Source organism: Muntiacus reevesi, chromosome 3 (assembly GCF_963930625.1).
Source record: "Muntiacus reevesi chromosome 3, mMunRee1.1, whole genome shotgun sequence".
Classification (NCBI taxonomy): domain Eukaryota; kingdom Metazoa; phylum Chordata; class Mammalia; order Artiodactyla; family Cervidae; genus Muntiacus; species Muntiacus reevesi.
Genome location: NC_089251.1, coordinates 151,298,820 through 151,316,320, shown reverse-complemented (window position 1 = coordinate 151,316,320; position 17,501 = coordinate 151,298,820). Strand labels below are relative to the sequence as shown.

Here is a 17,501-nt window from a genome sequence, read left to right as displayed (position 1 = left end):
GTGGTGGGACAACTAGGCAGGTTTCTGACTTGTTGGGCCATCAGTTTGGTAGAAAGGTGCCACCCCGCTGGTTACTTATCATGTTGTGTCTGGGCAAGTCTTCTTCACCTATCATCAGATCCATCAAATTTCCTGAGTATTTGAAGGAGGAAGGGTTTAAACTGCCTGAAAAGGAGCAGAGAAATGAAACAATACAGTTAAGAGTGAGCACTAGAGTGAGTAACTAAGGTGGCATTTGGGTAACCTTATTGGGTAATCAGCCCCAAACTGATAGTAGTGAAAGCTCAATTTCAGTAGGTGAGTTGAGAAAGTGGGCTGACTGAGTTTGTTATGGGAAAAATAAAACAAAAAAACACCTTTTTTAAGAATATTGGCTATGAAAGGAAGGAAAGAGAAGTCAGAATATATAAATATACATTGTTTACTCAGAAAATAATAAGAAATACATGCTCTTCTTCTGAAATACATGCCCTTGTTTCATTTCTGTTGTGTGGATTGATTTGATACTGTAAAATCTCCATTCATCCTTCATAGAAGATAGTTATTAAATAATATTATTTTGCTTATAAAGTCAATGAAATGATACTTGGTCATTCTATCACCTCTTTTTTTTTTTTTTTTTTTTTTTCATTCTATCACCTCTTATACTAATTGTTGGAATGGATAAATCATTTTGCAGAATAATTATTAATGGTTTGAAAGAAGTGTCAACTTATTGTAGGTTGGGTTGGATGAGCGAGACAAGAAAGGAGAAGAAACCAGAAACTTGAACCTGAATTTCTCAGTCTCCTTCTTACCTGTCCTCTACAGGTCAATCGTGTTTCACTGGCAGAACTTGCCTCATCAGCCCCAAATTGGTAAGATTCTGTCATTCTTAATCATGGTTAGTCCACAAGTCAATTCACCATAAAGACAAGCTCACCAGAACTTCATTGTTATAGTAATTTGGGGTTAGCTGTTACACATCATCTCTAACTCTTAATACCATTCCCATTACCAGTTTAATCTAGAACTGACTGATTATAATCACCAAACTTTTCCATTAACAATGCTGTTAAAGTGTTATTTAAATTTAGCAGTTTAAATATTGCACAAATGTAGTAAATACTTAAACAATGCCCTTTGCTTTCAGTATGGAATGCTAGAAAGTATAAAAATTCAAATGAAATATAAGTAGGAGTATTAAGAGTTTTGTTCTAAACACAGTCGAAAGTTTAAGTTAGATGCAAATTAGTTATTTTTTGTTTGTTTCCTTAGAAGAGGGTGGGTCTATTTTAGGATGGAGCCAAATAATTTTAAAGTCACATCTGCATCACTTTCAAGACATGCCCAGTTTGCCCCACAAATGACCAGTCTAACTATCTTATTAAAAAAATAAGTGTTAGGCACAGGCATGACTGCATCATATTGGCTGATGTCATTACTGATCCATTTTGGTTATCTCAGAATTGCTCCAGCTCTAAGGTTATTGTTAGTTTTTGAACTTCCTATTTAAAAAGGGGAAAAAAAAACAGACTAATTCTGAAAACTTAGTCCCAAAATTGTATTTAAAAAGCTCTACATTTATAAAATCATTCATATGCCTATTTGGCCCAATTACTGGAACATTATAGACACTAGGTATATTTGGTTAATTTGTCTTTATTACAATGCTTCATATTTTACTGTTATTATGGAATTTTTAAAACATAAAAGTAGAGAAAATAGAATGAGCACACATATAACCATCACCCCCTTCAACAATTTATACAGAAATAACCTTGCATCATCTGTACTCTCACTGGATTATTTTAAAGCAAAACTCAGACAATCTTATTTCATCTATTAATTCTCATCTATTCCTCTAAAAGAGAAGAATTCTTTTCTTAGGCCCAATTTTATTACTATACATTAAAAAATTAATAATATTTCCTTATTATCAAATGTCCCATCAGTATTAAAAATTTCCTAATCATCTCATCCTTCATTTTACAACTGAATTCTTCAAATTAGGTACAAAACAGGCTCCCATGTTGAAATTCTATATGTTGAATACTTCTTTGGTTATAACTTCAACAGTCTCAGCAAAACAAAAATGTCACATGACCCGTACCTTCTAACGGGTTATCTTCTCAGTAACTTGCCATATCATGTAAAGAGTTTATAAAATCTATAAAGATTTTGATTAATTTATTGACTACCTTTTTATAAGTAAATTTATTCTCAAGGATTTTTTTTTGTCCTCGGGAAGAATTTTTTTCTTAGGTAATTCACTAAAGTGTTAATGGCCAGTCAGGGCTGGCTTCATCGCGGCCATGCAGCCAGTACAGTCACATGGGACCCCGTGCTCAGGAGGGTCTGTGCTTGGTATATTGCTGTGTTGTTGTTATCTTGAAATTCTTAATACTTATGACAAGGGGTCCCACAGTTTCATTTCTCACTGGGCCCTAGAAAGCTTTATAGCTGGTCCTGCTGGCAGCGTAAAGGCTAGAAAACACATGTTGTGTTGCACATGGACTGCAGCCCACCAGGCTCCTCTGTCCATGGGATTTCCCAGGCAAGAGCACTGCAGTGGGTTGTCATTTCCTTCTCCACGGGATCTTCCAGACCCAGGGATCGAACCTTTATCTCTTGCCTTGGCCGTCTGGTTCTTTACCGCTGTGCCACCAAGGAAGCCCAAAAAACACATGATTGCTAGCTAATGTCTCATATGAATTAATAATTATTAGTCTACTAAATCTCTTACCTATATCTATAAAAAGAATATTAAAGTCTAACTAGGCTTCAAATTACTGACCAAAGCAACTTTTGACCAAGCTGGTCTTTTTTTTTTTTTTTTAACCCATGCAAAATATGGGAATGGGTTTAAGAATACTTTTTCCCATATTATTTGTTTGTTGACCATCAATAATGTAACTTTGGAACATTAGTGTCAGCACATAGTAAACCTTATACTGTAACTGCTTGTTATGATTATGATTAATAATTATCATTTAGTATTGCATTATTTAGTATCTTGGCTCAGCATAGCTTCTAGATAAGAAGATTTGAAATGCTTCAAAGACAGTCTTTGACAGATACTAAATTAGGAGCATAACTGCAAAGAGATTATTGTCTAAGTGATGATTGGGTGCATGCATGCTAAGTCACTTTAGTTGTGTCTGACTCTTTGCAACCCTATGGACTATAGCCTGCCAGGCTCCTCTGCCCATGGGGATTCTCCAGGCAAGAATATTGGAGTGGGTTGCTATGCCCTCCTCCAGGGGATCTTTCTCACTCAGAAATCAAACTTGTGTCTCATGCGGCTCCTGCATTGCAGGGGAATCCTTTACTGCTGAGCCTCCAGGGAAGCCCAAGGGATGGTACAGTTTTCCAATTTGGGCCTCATTTCACAAGCACAAGTACCATCTGGCCTGACACAGGCAATCAAGCTCTCTGAACCAATTTAATGTCACACACACCGGTTTCCAAACATAGGCTTTCTAACCTTTTCTTTCAACCTTTATTAAAAGTTACGGTGGACACAGTTACATGTTGGATCTAGTACCTAATTTGGAGGAGCCACTGTCTAGGATGTAGGGTTTCATCTAGTCTTTGAAGACTGGCTAGTTCTCCAGGAATTTCATAGAGCAAAGCAAGTTGGAAATTTTTATGATTCTGTTGATACCTAATTTCTATTTCCTACTCCCTTAAGCCTATACAATTGTAAAAAGGAAAGTTAGGCCATGGAAGACAGTACAGGTGATTTATAACATTTCTCTTTGATGATAGCAAAGGTGCAAATATTTCCCAAATGTGCTTCCTATAATAATAAATATAGGAATAATAAATAATAAAACACCTTAATAAAAAGGTGTAGAGGAAAAATCCCAAATATCTCTGCCACAGAGCTTGGTTATTTTGCAACCAGTATCACCTGGAATGGTCAGATACATTCTACTTACATTTCTAACATTGCTCACAAATCAGGTATCTTAAAAAATGTAAAGAACTGGGAAACATAACAGCGAGAGGCTCAGGCTAAAATCATACTCAAAAGTAGTCATTGTTTGATGTAAATTCTAGAAAGTTCAAGTCAAGACTAATGCACACACGTGAGTCTCTGTAAAGATAATGTATGTTTGTTGTGGATTCTCTCCACCCTAAGAACATAGAAGGTTTTCCTCAGAGCACACGTTCCTGGTCTCTCCGGATACACCCCACGCATAAGGTAGAACAGGAGACATGTGATTTTGGTATTCTTCATGCAGAATCCTCATGAAGAATTGTGCCTCCAATGAGGCAGAGTGAGTGTGAGTGAAGGGGATTTGGTCTGGGACTTGTATAAAGCTGGGAGTGCCATTAGCATTTTTGCAGCCATAGCAACCCGTATTATTGCGAACACAGCCCTTATCACTGTACCATAATTGTCTTTTCAATTACCTCCCTGACTGGGCTGTAAGCAACTTTAGGTAAAGAATCATATTTTCTTTGCCTCATTTTCCAGCTATGTAGCGGCCTGCACATCAAAGAAGCACAAACTTTTACCTATAAATAGTTTCATCCCTTAAAATTTGCCTTTTTTCCCCAAGGTAGACTTCAGAGGAGGTAGATTCATCTAAATCCAAGGACTGAAACGAACCTTTAATCCCCTAACTGAATTTTAGTTTAAATCTGCTGGGATATATTTGCCTGCACTTGACCAATTCTTCATTGATTACCACATTAATAGCTCATATATATATGACTGTGATCAAAGTCATTAACATACACCTGATTCTGCCTAATTTTTAACTAGCATAAATAAATACTTGAACAATTACATCAAGTCACCATAAAGAGAGGAAAGCTTTCATCTAAATGTATAACCAAATTGGCTAATTAACATTTTAATTTAAGAGACTGGAATAATCTCCCTTGGAATTGATTCAAGCTAGTCAAGCTCAAAGATAAATCAAATGTCCACATGACATGTATCTTTAAAAGTTTTTACTCTCTATTCCATTTACAATTTTCATTGACCTGTTACATTTACAGCCTGGAAAGCTACCACTTTATGGTTCTACTATTTTTTTTTTAATTACCAAATTTTGCAGAGAAAGTATGGAGATATTCTCAGAAAAATTGGGACCTACACATAGTATCTAGATAAGAATAAAGTAATGTAAGGATTAAGAACATAATCTCCAGAGCCACACTGTCTGGATTGGATTTGTGGCTCCAGCCCCTTGCTAACTACCTCAGTTTTCTTTATCTATGAAATGGGCATAATAATATCTACCTTGCAGGGCTGTCATAGGAATAAAATTAGTTACCATATTCACAGTACTTAAAATGGCACCTGGCACATTTAAAACCATACACCTTCATGTGTTTAGGGTGAGAAGAAAAACTGAAAACTAACTGCTTAGAGAAAGCAACCATCATTGTAACTGGAATGAAACTTGAATGTGATGAAATCATTTGAGGCTATAAGTGAGATTTACAAGGAAAAGGTTAAGTATAGTAGGTTGCTAACTACTGAGTATTGCCAGAATTTCTCCTCAGAAAGTATTAGGAAGTTTCAAAAACTTGTAAACATGTATGCTGGTAAGAAGAGGTGTTTTATGGGATTCTATGAAATGAAGAATGCAAAAGTGGCTCATTCTAATAAAAATAAAATATGATTTGAGCTTTACTTAGAAACAGTGCAAGAAAAATTCAGAAATCCCTACAAGCTTCTTTTGTTTTGACAATTCATTTGCTGACTTCCCGAATATTTAGAATTTTGCTGCTTTCTTGCTGTCAGATTCTTAATGAAGGTAAGCAATATTTGCTAAGATAAACCAAGTGTATCTTGGCTTTAAAAGGTGTATTTGATTATTTTCATAAATGTCATTAGTGAAATGAGTCCCATTATTATCTTGGAAGCCCTAGACAAGATTTGAAATTTGCTCTCATATGATGACATTTTTAAATGAATTTAAAAATGACTATTAATTTAACTTATTACACAAATGAACTTGCTTTTAAAAATATTTACATGGTGACTTACTGTTAATTCATTTCCATGTTGACAATTTTTATTAAATTGAACAATAACCATCCACTAATATTCTTTAAATCTGTAATATTCATGTGGCTATTTATATTACATGATAAATACATATTCCTTTGAAATAAGAGTTAAGGTTTGGAAAGCTGATTTCCACTGTGCTCCTAGAATTTAATGACTGTCTGTTGGCCTCTAGAGCCCCTTGGTTGGTACAAGGGGCTGCTTACCAAGCCTTCTGTTTTTCTTCTTTTTAGTATTCTGTGAGTGAGCAAGGTAGCTAGAAGCAAGATTGAAAAGTTGGCAGTACGTCTTGTTTTTCCTCCTGTCCTTTTTATACCACACTACCCTTAAGAATCTGGATAATCAAATTTCCTCCCTTCTTAAAAACTTTCTCTTCAGTAAAGACCTCAAAAAGTATGTTCTCACAGCAATATAGGTAAGTAATAAAATGGTAGTAAACTTCCCTCAAAGTCTCTTTGGTTTCAAGGCCCAGGAAGGAAGTTCTAAACGTGGAATTCCAGGGTTGGGGAGGACAATAGAGTAGGTTTGAGGGAGAAGCTTTTCCATCACTGTCACATAGTCAAATCTGTTATTGGCCTGTTATCCTTGCTCTAGCACTGAACTTCTTGCTTTTGTTAATTCTTCTGGGTGGGTCTTCCCCTTTCTCCTAGGCTAGGTCTCATTCCTATTTTGAAAGGATTTGCCACGGCAAATCAGAGGCTGAAATCAGAGGTTCTAAGCTTCTAGATTACTGTCTTTCTCCCAGTAGGGATATCTAAAGTTAAGGGTCTTTTGTTTGTATCACAGCGAATTAAAACTAAGGGATCTGGCAAGTTTATTGTTAGCATTATCTAGGCAAACATATAAAAGAAAACTTTTTTTGAAAGCTAATTTTCTACTCTGGCTGGGTGAGTTGCTTGACTTGTCATTTTGTTTCATTTCTCTAATCTATTTTTATTTCTGCAGAGAACTTGAAACTGACTTTATTGAATTAGCCTACCAGCTTAAAATGATCTCACTTGCCAGGCATGTCAATCAAATGTGTTTCTCACCAGGGTGAGGTCGGTGCCTGTCCCCCTGCCTTTGTTACCCTTTCAAAGTTGGGGGCTCTCTGGAAGACGATGGCCTTCTCTAGTTCATGAGTCCTGCTTTTTAGAAAGAGACACAAGGGCTTCTGTGTTTCTCTCTGAGAATGTCCATGTAAATTCTGAGGGCCTGTTTATCTTCACTTTAGGAATGGCAAGGCTTTAGATGAGATAGAGCCATAATTCCTCAAGGGATCAGAAAAAGATGACCCCACAGGCCTCAATTCCCATCCTGACCATAGGGGTTGACATGTTTAATGTCACATAATGTTACAGGCCTTAAAGAACAAGGAGGGAAATATACCTTTCATATTTCTCTGGCTTTAGATCTGAAGCTGAAGCCTTAATTTCCAGGCTAAAATGTGGAGTCTCTCAAACTGAATAAGCAAGCTGTTAATTTTGAGTCTAGATTTAGAACACATTCCTGAGTTCTTCTTTTCCCAATTCCTTAATACCTATTCCTGGTACTTAGTACTCTCCACATCAGGGCTATATACCAATATAATTTAGTCTTCCTTCTCAGGTATAAACTTGTTTGAACCAAACATTTTGGTCATGTAAAAATCAGTTTAAACTGAATATGGACTTAAGGAGTTTATGTTATCTTTGATTATTACTCATTTTGATTCATGGAAAGAACTGTTGAGTTTGAAAGGCTTGATTTCTCAGAAGCTCTCACGTTTTTAATAAACTTAATTAAAGGCTCTTAATTTTGTTGTGTATGATGTCAATTTTCTCCTCTACTAGAGGGGAAAAAAGGTTTATGACAGATTTTCTTTATTCACAGCTAAAGACTGAGGTGTGAAGCATGGTTCTTATTTCCTTTATTTATTGTAACTGGTTCTTTTCTAACCCTCTGAAGTGCAAAAAAAGCCATTGGATTTATTATATCTTGCTGCACAAAGGTAGATTGGTCATCCTTGAAATTTTAGATATGTGAAATAAAATTGTGACTGAAGCAAAGCAAATGAGGGTCAACCATTTGCACATAATTCAATACTTTCTCTTCCCCCCACATACTGCAAATCATCTAAACTGTTTTTATAGTTCAGACGAGCTTCTTTTTGAATCAAATGAGATGACTGCAAAAAAAAAAAAAAAGTCTGACCTTTCAGAAAGTTCCATGATTCTAACATATTAGAAATTCTTTTCCCTAAAATTGATATGAACATGAAACTGATAAAAATAAAACATTATAGTGATTTTTTTGCTGCACTTCTCACTGTTTACCTTAGCAGGTAATTTTGAGTAAGCCTACACATCACTGTCTGAGATTCCTTTTCCCAGCAGGGAAAGCAATATACTGGTTTGCAACTCAGTCATTTATCCTACATAGTAATTTTCTTCTGTCCTGCCCTAATCAATATGCTGATACTTGAGCATATATGAATGTCTGAGTGAGTATATAAAAGTGGTAGAAGACATACTCTATTTTCTTAGATTACCCTATAGTTTTATACAGAGATGATATTTAAAATATATAAAATTAATAGAGCATAAAGACATATCAATTAAAATAGAAGTCTGTCTTAGCCAGGCATTAACTCTTTAGTTCCTAAAATGTGGGACATCTAGGGAATCCTGAGAGAAAGGGCTGGAACAGGGATGAGTATCATGGTGGAATTCAATTCAGCTGTAGCTGTTGAGTAACTTGTATATTTGGTCAATGGTCCTCTGTACCTGCGTGTACCAGCTGGACATTATTAGCCTTGTAAATACATAATTGGCAACATTCATTGGATCATCAAAAAAGCAAAAGCATTCCAGAAAAACATCTATTTCTGCCTTATTGACTATGCCAAAGCCTTTGACTGTGTGGATCACAATAAAATGTGGAAAATCCTGAACGAGATGGGAATACCAGACCACCTGACTTGCCTGCTGAGAAATCTGTATACAGGTTAAGAAGTAACAGTTAGAACTGAATGTGGAACAACAGACTGGTTCCAAGTAGGGAAAGGCTATATATTATCACTCTGCTTATTTAACTTCTATGCAGAGTTCAGTTCAGTTCAGTCACTCAGTTGTGTCTGACTCTCTGCGACCCTATGAACCACAGCACTCCAGGCCTTCTTGTCCATCACCAACTCCCGGAGTTTACCCAAACTCATGTCCATTGAGTTGGTGATGCCATCCAACCATCTCATCCTCTGTCGACCCCTTCTCCTCCTGCCCTCAATCTTTCCCAGCATCAGGGTCTTTTCAAATGAGTCAGCTCTTCACACCAAGTGGCCAAAGTACTGGAGTTTCAGCTTCAACATCAGTCCTTCCAATGAACACCCAGGACTGATCTCCATTAGAATGGACTGGTTGGATCTCCTCACAGTCCAAGGAACTCTCAAGAGTCTTCTCCAACACCACAGTTCAAAAGCGTCAGTTCTTTGGCGCTCAGCTTTCTTTATAATCCAACTCTCACATCCATACATGACTATGGGAAAAACCATAGCCTTGACTAGATGGACCTTTGTTGATAATGCAATGTCTCTGCTTTTTAATATGCTTCCTAAGTTGGTTATAACTTTCCTTCCACAGAGTAAGCATCTTTTAGTTTCATGGTTGCAATTACCATCTGCAGTGATTTTGGAGCCCAAGAAATTAAAGTCAGCCACTGTTTCCCCATCTATCTGCCATGAAGTGATGGGACCGGATGCCATGATCTTACTTTTCTGAATGTTAAGCTTTAAGCCAACTTTTTCACTCTCCTCTTCCACTTTCATCAAGAGGTTCTTTAGTTCTTCTTCACTTTCTGCCATAAGGGTGGTGTCATCTGCATATCTGAGGTTATTGATATTTCTCCTGGCAATCTTGATTCCAGCTTGTGCTTCTCCCAGACCAGCATTTCTCATGATGTACTCTGCATAGAAGTTAAATAAGCAGGGTGACAATATACAGCCTTGATGTACTCCTTTTCCTATTTGGAACCAGTCTGTTGTTCCATGTCCAGTTCTAACTGTTGCTTCCTGACCTGCAAACAGGTTTCTCAAGAGGCAGGTCAGGTGGTCTGGTGTTCCCATCTCTTTCAGAATTTTCCACAGTTTATTGTGATCCACACAGTCAAAGGCTTTAGCATAGTCAATAAAGCAGAAATAGATGTTTTTCTGGAACTCTCTTGCTTTTTCGATGATCCAGCAGATGTTGGTAATTTGATCTCTGGTTCCTCTGCCTTAGAAAGCTGTGAAGTTGTAAGTACCTTAAAATATTAATATCAGGAATATAAGTGCTCTACCTTATGGAAATTTAGGAGAAAGATATTGCATATATTTTAAAGTTGCTGAAATAATATGTTCAATAAAATAATTATAGCCTTAAAATATCAGGATAGATAATTTGGAACTTTTTATGCTCTGAACCCAAAAGAAGTACTGTATATTGATTTTATGAAACCTAAAGACTTTGGTTCTGATTTTATAAAATCTAAAGACTTAGGAATAAATTTAGACCAATTCCTTTAATTTATCGATGAATCTGAGGACCAAGGCCATTGTCACCCACAGTTAGTGACAATGGTGAGACCTGAAGCTGGTACTCAGACTTGATCTCTTTAAACTTCAGGACTTCTCCCTTTCCCTAATGGCAGCAGTGAAAACCTGCAGGAGTGAGGTCAATGGGCTGGCTTTTTCAAAGAAACAAAGGGATCTGAGAAGCTGAGTATCCTGGCAGTTAGAAGGCCTTTACTGAGCACCTAAAAGACATTCTTTGTAGGGATACTAAACAAAAACAAAACAATCTTCCTTCATTAAATATGCAGAATACCAGAATATGTAGTCCTAACTGGGTTTGGATCTCAACTCTCCTCCCTACCTGTTCAGTAGTGTCTCCGTTTCCTGGGGCAGGATAATACCCACTTCTTTGTGTTATGAGGATGAAACTAACACACATGTAGAGCAAACAGGAAGTACTTGCCACAGAGTAAATCTTGCTATTACTATTGATCATGGTTTTATGCACTCTGGTAGATACCAATAAGGCATTGCTGTAACTCTCTGGCTGGATACAGAATCAGACACACCAGAGAGAATGAATAAGCCTCACCATGGAAATCAAATGCCAAAAAGCAGGGTAATGAAGTAAAGGCAGCCACCTTTTAAGAAAGTACCGGCTGTGAATTGCTCCTGAAGAGGGGAGGAAACAATTCACATGTCAAGTGTGGTGTGAGCAAAGCAATGGGAGGAGGAATGAGCACGACATGATCAGGAGTTCTTGAAATTGCTTGGCTGAATCCGGAGGTTTTGCTATTGGGTGTTAAGAAATAATCGATTAAGCAGTAGGAGGTAGTGGAAGAGGTTGGAAAGTTGTCAGAAGCCTCGGGAATTCCTCTACGTTCCTGACAAGCTCTCTGGATTCAACTTTTTCTTTTAGGCTTGGAAGGCCCACAGGAAGTGCTCTTTAGAATAAATTGGGAGGTGGGGGTGGGAGAACTATGCAAAATACCTCGCATTTAGCACTAAATAAGTACTAGTTCCTTTTTCCCCTCGGAGATTGAAAGGTTACTTTAATAAAGGGGCGGGGTGAAATTAACGTAGATGTTTAACTCCTGTACAGATAAACATTTTAATTTATCAATCTGAAACCTGGCTGAAGCGTTTTCGTTTAGAGCTTCCCTTACTCGTCCGCCTCCCGCGGGCCGCAGCAACCGACATGCAAAGCCCGGGGAAAAGGCGAAGGGTAAATGGTCTCTCCACGCATGCGTGAGAAGCCTTCTCAACTCCCCCGCGGCGTCTTTTCTTGGAACAAAACTAGCGCGGAGCTCCGCAGTTTGCGTAGACTCGAATTTCCTATTGCTCTCACGATCCGTGTGGACTCCTCGAGTGGGGCAGTTTCCCTACGCTAGTTGCGTTGTTCGAAGTGAATGGCTGGGTGGTGCGTGTACGCCCAGAGCGTAGCGCCCATAGGCGGACGGGGTGCGGCTGCGCAAGGACTTGAGTGGGCCGTGTACGCCGCTAGCGTAGCTTGGTGTCCGACGCGCGGGTCTCCGCGACGCAGTTGGCGCAGCCGGCTTTGGTGAATACACGATTTGGTGCAGCCGGGGTTTGGTACCGAGCGGAGAGGAGATGCACACGGCACTCGAGTGTGAGGTAACTATAAAACCCCGATTTGTTTACATTCCCTCCCCCAGAACCGGCCCCGTGCGCGGCGGAGACTGCGAGTCCCGGGACGGCGGGGGGGTAGAAAGGGAGACAGGGACCGGGGAGTCGGGGCTGAGTCCCTCGGGGATCGGGGCGCTGGGCTTCCCGCAGCTGCTGCAGTCGGCGGCGGCGGCGAGCCGGGCAGAGCGCGCGGTGGGCTGCGCGTGGGGCGCCGCCGCTCCTCGTGTGCGGTCGGGGCTGCTGCCGGGTTAGCGACCGGGCAGCCTCCGCCCCGCGTGCGGGACCCGCGCCCGAGTCAGCCTCCTGCCGAGGCTGGGGAGTCGTGCGGGGAGTGCGGGAGTCACCGCTGAGCAGGCGGCGGCGGTTGGGGGGCTGCGCGCGGACGGCTAGGGGCCGAGGGTGGCGTGGCCGGTGGAGGCGGGGATGCGTTGACCCGAGGATGGGAGGGTCCGCAGTCCGGTCTCGGAGGGGCTGGGAGACAGGCGGCGGCGAACGCCCCCGGTTCTTCCTCTCGCGTGCTCCCCTCCTGTGTGTCCCGGGGATCCCCGGGATGGAGCCTGGGCGCCGCTGTTCCGGCCCGGCAGGCTAACGGACGGTGGCGCCTCTGCTCCTACCGCGGGAGGCCTCGCGGGGGCTTACTTTCTCCCCGACCAACTGAAAGCCGAGGCGGGGCGCGGGGGAGTTGATATTGAAGCCAGCTGGGGTCCCTGGAGCTGAGGGCTCGGGTGGGGCTGGGTCGGTGGGCGAGGCCGGGTGAGCCGGGAGGTGGCGCGGCTGCCCCGGCTTTGTTCGTGAACGCCCTTTTGGCGGAGAACCTTGGGGTGCCCGCCAGGCTGCACCACGCCGGGGAACCTTCGCAGCCCCTTCTCCGGGTCCAGGGGTCTGCTCAACTCCTTGCTTCTCCCTCGGGATCCCCGAGTGCCCAGGCCTGGTGAGGGCGCAGGCGACATGTGGCTTCCTGTGGCTTCTCTAAAGAAGTGTTCACGTGGGAGGGAGCCTGTCCACATGGGCTGTCTTTATGAACCGGGCACGAGGAAGAGAGATCTCCGCAGGATCCGCAGCCCTCAGTTGGAAGTGTCCTTCGCTCAGATCCCTGTTTTAAGTAATAAAGTGACATTAAAGCACATAATTTAAAAAGATGGTAGGTTATACTGTGGACTTTTTTTGTCTTTTACGCCGTTCAGTTCTCTAGTTTCACCTAGGAACTGAGTCATTCTTGATGGAGCAAAACGAGCAAGTGATAAGTTTACGTTCCATTTGTGTGTGGGGGGATTTTTTTGGACGGGTATCTAAATTTACCTAATTAAGAACTAGCGAGTAATATATTGGAAAAACTGGAGATTTAAAATGTAGTTGATTATAGTAATTCTATTGAAAGCCTGAAGACTCTTGTGTACTGTTTTTTATTAGGACTTAATTCTACAGATGTTAAATCATCTTGAGTCAGTCTCTTTTTCTAGACCTTGGGTCCAAACCAGTTATCTCACATCCCTACCTGCACTAAATACTCGAGAGAGGATTATCAGTGTATTATCAGTGGTGAGTAGATTAGAAGAAAAGAAAAGAATAATATAGTGGATAAGCTTTTAAACTTTTTTGTATGGGTGAAGTTCCGAATGACGATTTTAGGTATATGGAATACATAGGATTCCAGAGAATCCAGTTGTACTGAAATATAGTTACCAAATTTTTAAATATTAATGGTGAATTCATGCTTTAGTAAAGCATTAAATATCAAGAGTAATGGCAGGTAATAATGCCTAACTTCAAACTTGGGAGGACTGTAAATATAGGATTTAATTTGAATAATTTATATTAGTAGTGTCAGGTGCTGTATGTTAACTAATTTTTTTTTTTTTTTTTGGGCCTACATTTATAACTGAAGGGATAACTAAGGTTAATTTACGATATATCCTTCTTCTGTATCCAGATTCTCAAACCTGGATTCTATATACAGCTCTCTGGTTAATAACCCCTGGGTAATTTGTGCTACTTTAGAATAAGTGGTTAGTTATGAGCTGACATCAATATATCACGTGGTAACTTTTACTTGGGGCTTCCCAGGTAGCTCAGCGATAAAGAAATCGCCTGCCAGTGCAGGAGACATGGGTTTAACCCCTCGGTCAGGAAGATCCCCTGGAGAAGCAGATGGCAACCCACTCCAGTATTTTTGCCTGGGAAATCCTATGGACAGAGGAATCTGACAGGCTACAATCCATAGGGTTGCAGAGAGTGGGACACAATTTATCCATGAAACAACAACCTTTACGTTTTTCTTCGTGTTAATTTGTATTCCACTAACAGCTTAAAACTCAACACACTTCCTCCACTTTTTTAGGCACTTGATTTGAAGCCATTTTTAGGAGGCCTCCAGTTTGGTATAGGTACTTCTCTAAGTGTGTTTTCTTTTTGTTTTTAAGCAGATTTATAAAGAATATTGGGCATAGGTGTTATAACAAGGGTAATTATTCAACAACAGGAATGATTATTTACTTTTAATTAAAAGAGTTATGTTGTTACCATTCTTTTACCCCACTTCCTCAACCCTTGTTTTGGCCACTATTGAAGAGAATGTAGGGCTTGGAGTGAGACTTAAGGTTCAAAACTGATCCATTGTTTACTAGTTTGGTTACCTTGAGTAAGTTTCTTTATCTTAATCTTTTATCTGTGAACTTGGAAGTACCAGAAAAATCTATCTCATGGTTTACTGTGATCTTTAAATGGCATAATGAATCAAAGGGCTACAGATGATTCATTTTACCTTCTTTTCTACATTACCAACCTTCTAGTTCATTAGTGGTTGCAAGACTACTTTCTATCTTGATTCCAGAATGAGGTTTAATGGTCTCTACTGGGCCACTGAAGAGGATACAGTTATTCTGTTATTCATATGTAATAATCCATAGAATTTCTTCTTATAAATGCATTTTCTAACTTATAATTACATACATACATCTTTTTTCTGCCAAACCAAATTCCTTGAGGGGCACATACTCCATAACTTTTTGTCAAATAATACTTGTGACACCTTATCCAGTGAATGTACAAAATTCTAATCAAATTAAAAATATTATTTAAGTGATACAAAATTTAAATTCAGTACTAACCAAAGGAAATACTTTGGATTTTTATATGTCAGCCCTTATCTGTGTAGTGGCTACCTCAAGAATGGAAATGTTTTTGTATGTATATATCAAAAGGACAATCACTAGTATTTTAAACTTATTCACAAATCGCAAAAGAATATACAGTAGGAAATGAGAAAGAGGTATAGGTAATCAAAACAGCTAGTTACTTTGCTTTATAACAGGTTTATTACTTATAAGGTCATCTTTCATTACAAGTAATTCTTATTAAAAATATACTGACTTCAACCTTTAGAAGAGTTCCGGTTTGTCCCAACAGTTTGATGCTGCCCCCTAGTGTTTGATTGATTCCCCTTGGAGTTTTCATTCCCTTCATCTTTACCTTTCCCTAAAACCAAACTATTTTAAGTTGCAATTAGATTCTTTAGTGCTACTTACATAGTTTACTTTGAGATTTCCTCCAGCTGGTTAATGTTGCTATGATTCCTTTTGAACTTAAAAAGGTATTGCTTTTCACCCTAATTTTTCAAATAGAGGGTGAGTTTGGATGGAGGTTGAACAGTGTAAGTCCTTGTTTTCTTGCAAATTATGTTGGAGGAATTTTTCGGACAGAAAGCAGTCTGTATGTTAAATATGTATCTTTGAGATTAACTTTGTATATGAATAGTAGCAGTTACTTCAGTCTGGGTTTCTTCTGGTTTAACTTAGTCCCATGTAACTGTATTGCCTCCACTGTACTGAAAATGTTAAAATCACTTAGCCTTTTTTTTTTTTAGTTCAAGTTTTTTTGGAACTTTAATGAAATTTGAAAAATAGTCTCAAGGACCTTTAATAACCGTAAGATTTCATGTAGTTATTTATGTAAACTCTTATTAAAATGTCAAATTATACCAGTTACCAGTATTCCAAACTACTTTTTTCATTTTCATTTTCTGTAAGTTCTGTGAATAGACCACACACACACAAAACAGGTTTTTCCAAAATAAGCAAAATATATCAGCAAATATTCTTGATAAATATTTACTATAATCAGAATATTCAAGTGTGTCAGTAGATGTGAGGCAATTTTTAACTGAAATTGTAAAGTTTAAATAACAATAGCATTATTGAAATTATTTTCAACTGTTTAAGAGACCATGTTTAATATTCAGAACACAATAATTTATTGTTAGCACATCATAGAACATATAGTGTCAAACTCTAATAGATTTTTAGTATTAGATTTTTCATGTGAAAAGGTATTGTTGAAAGGGATGATGATTTCATATTTGTTCAGTTCAGTTGCTCAGTCATTTCTGACTCTTTGAAACCCCATGGACTGCAGCATGCCAGGCTTCCCTGTCCATCATGAACTCTTGAAACTTGCTCCAACTCATGTCCATCAGTTGGTGATGCCATCCAACCATCTCATCCTCTTATGTCCCCTTCTCCTCCTGCCTTCAGTCTTTCCCAGCATCAGGATCTTTTCCAGTGAGTCAGTTCTTCGCATCAGGTGGCCAGAGTATTAGAGCTTCAGCATCAGTCCAGTGAATATTCAGGACTGATTTCCTTTAGGATGGACTCGTTTGATCTGTTTGCAGTACAAGGAACTCTCAAGAGTCTTCTCCAACACCACAGTTCAGAAGCATCAGCTTTCCTTATGGTCCAACTCTCACATCCATATGTGACTACTGGAAAAACCATAGCTTTACCTGGATGGACCTTTGTTGTCAATATCTCTGCTTTTTAATATGCTGTCCGGGTTGGTCATAGTTTTTCTTCCAAGAAGCGAGTGTTTTTAATTTTATGACTGCAGTCACCATCTGCAGTGATTTTGGAGCCCAAGGAAATAAAGTCTCTCACTGTTTCCCCATCTATTTCCCATGAAATGATGGGACTGGATGCCATGATCTTAGTTTTTTGAATGTTTCAGGTTTGTAAGTATATGGATAAAACCTAAAATTCTTTTCAAGTACAGTTTCAGTTATTTTCATTAAGAGTTAGTGGTATATGATTTTGTGATTTTGTATTTATAGGCTTTCCTGGTGGCTCAGTGGTAGAGAATCCGCCTGCCAATGCAGGAGTAGGGAGTTCAGTCCCTGGGTTGGGAAGATCTGGAGAGGCAAATGGTAACCCACTGCAGTGTTCTTGCCTGGGAAATCCCATGGACAGAGGAGCCTGACAGGCTACAGTCCACGGAGTCCCAGAGTCAGACATAACTTAGCGACTAAACAACAACTATTATGGTTTATATTTACCCTTTATACTATAT

General features: G+C 39.3%; 1 protein-coding gene across 4 annotated transcripts in view; it reads left to right on the top strand.

The window, feature by feature from the left end:
* Positions 1 to 836: 836 nt before the first annotated feature.
* The window catches only part of SLC39A10 (solute carrier family 39 member 10), a 74,821-nt gene continuing 58,156 nt past the window's right edge, over positions 837 to 17,501 (top strand). For 2 of the 4 annotated variants that reach the window (XM_065930925.1, XM_065930920.1), the window contains exon 1: positions 12,042 to 12,152. The gene's annotated coding sequence lies outside the window, so the exon portion shown is untranslated. Of the gene's footprint in view, positions 858 to 12,041; positions 12,153 to 17,501 lie in introns of those variants that run through there. The other 2 variants (XM_065930921.1, XM_065930924.1) reach the window with 2 other exon arrangements.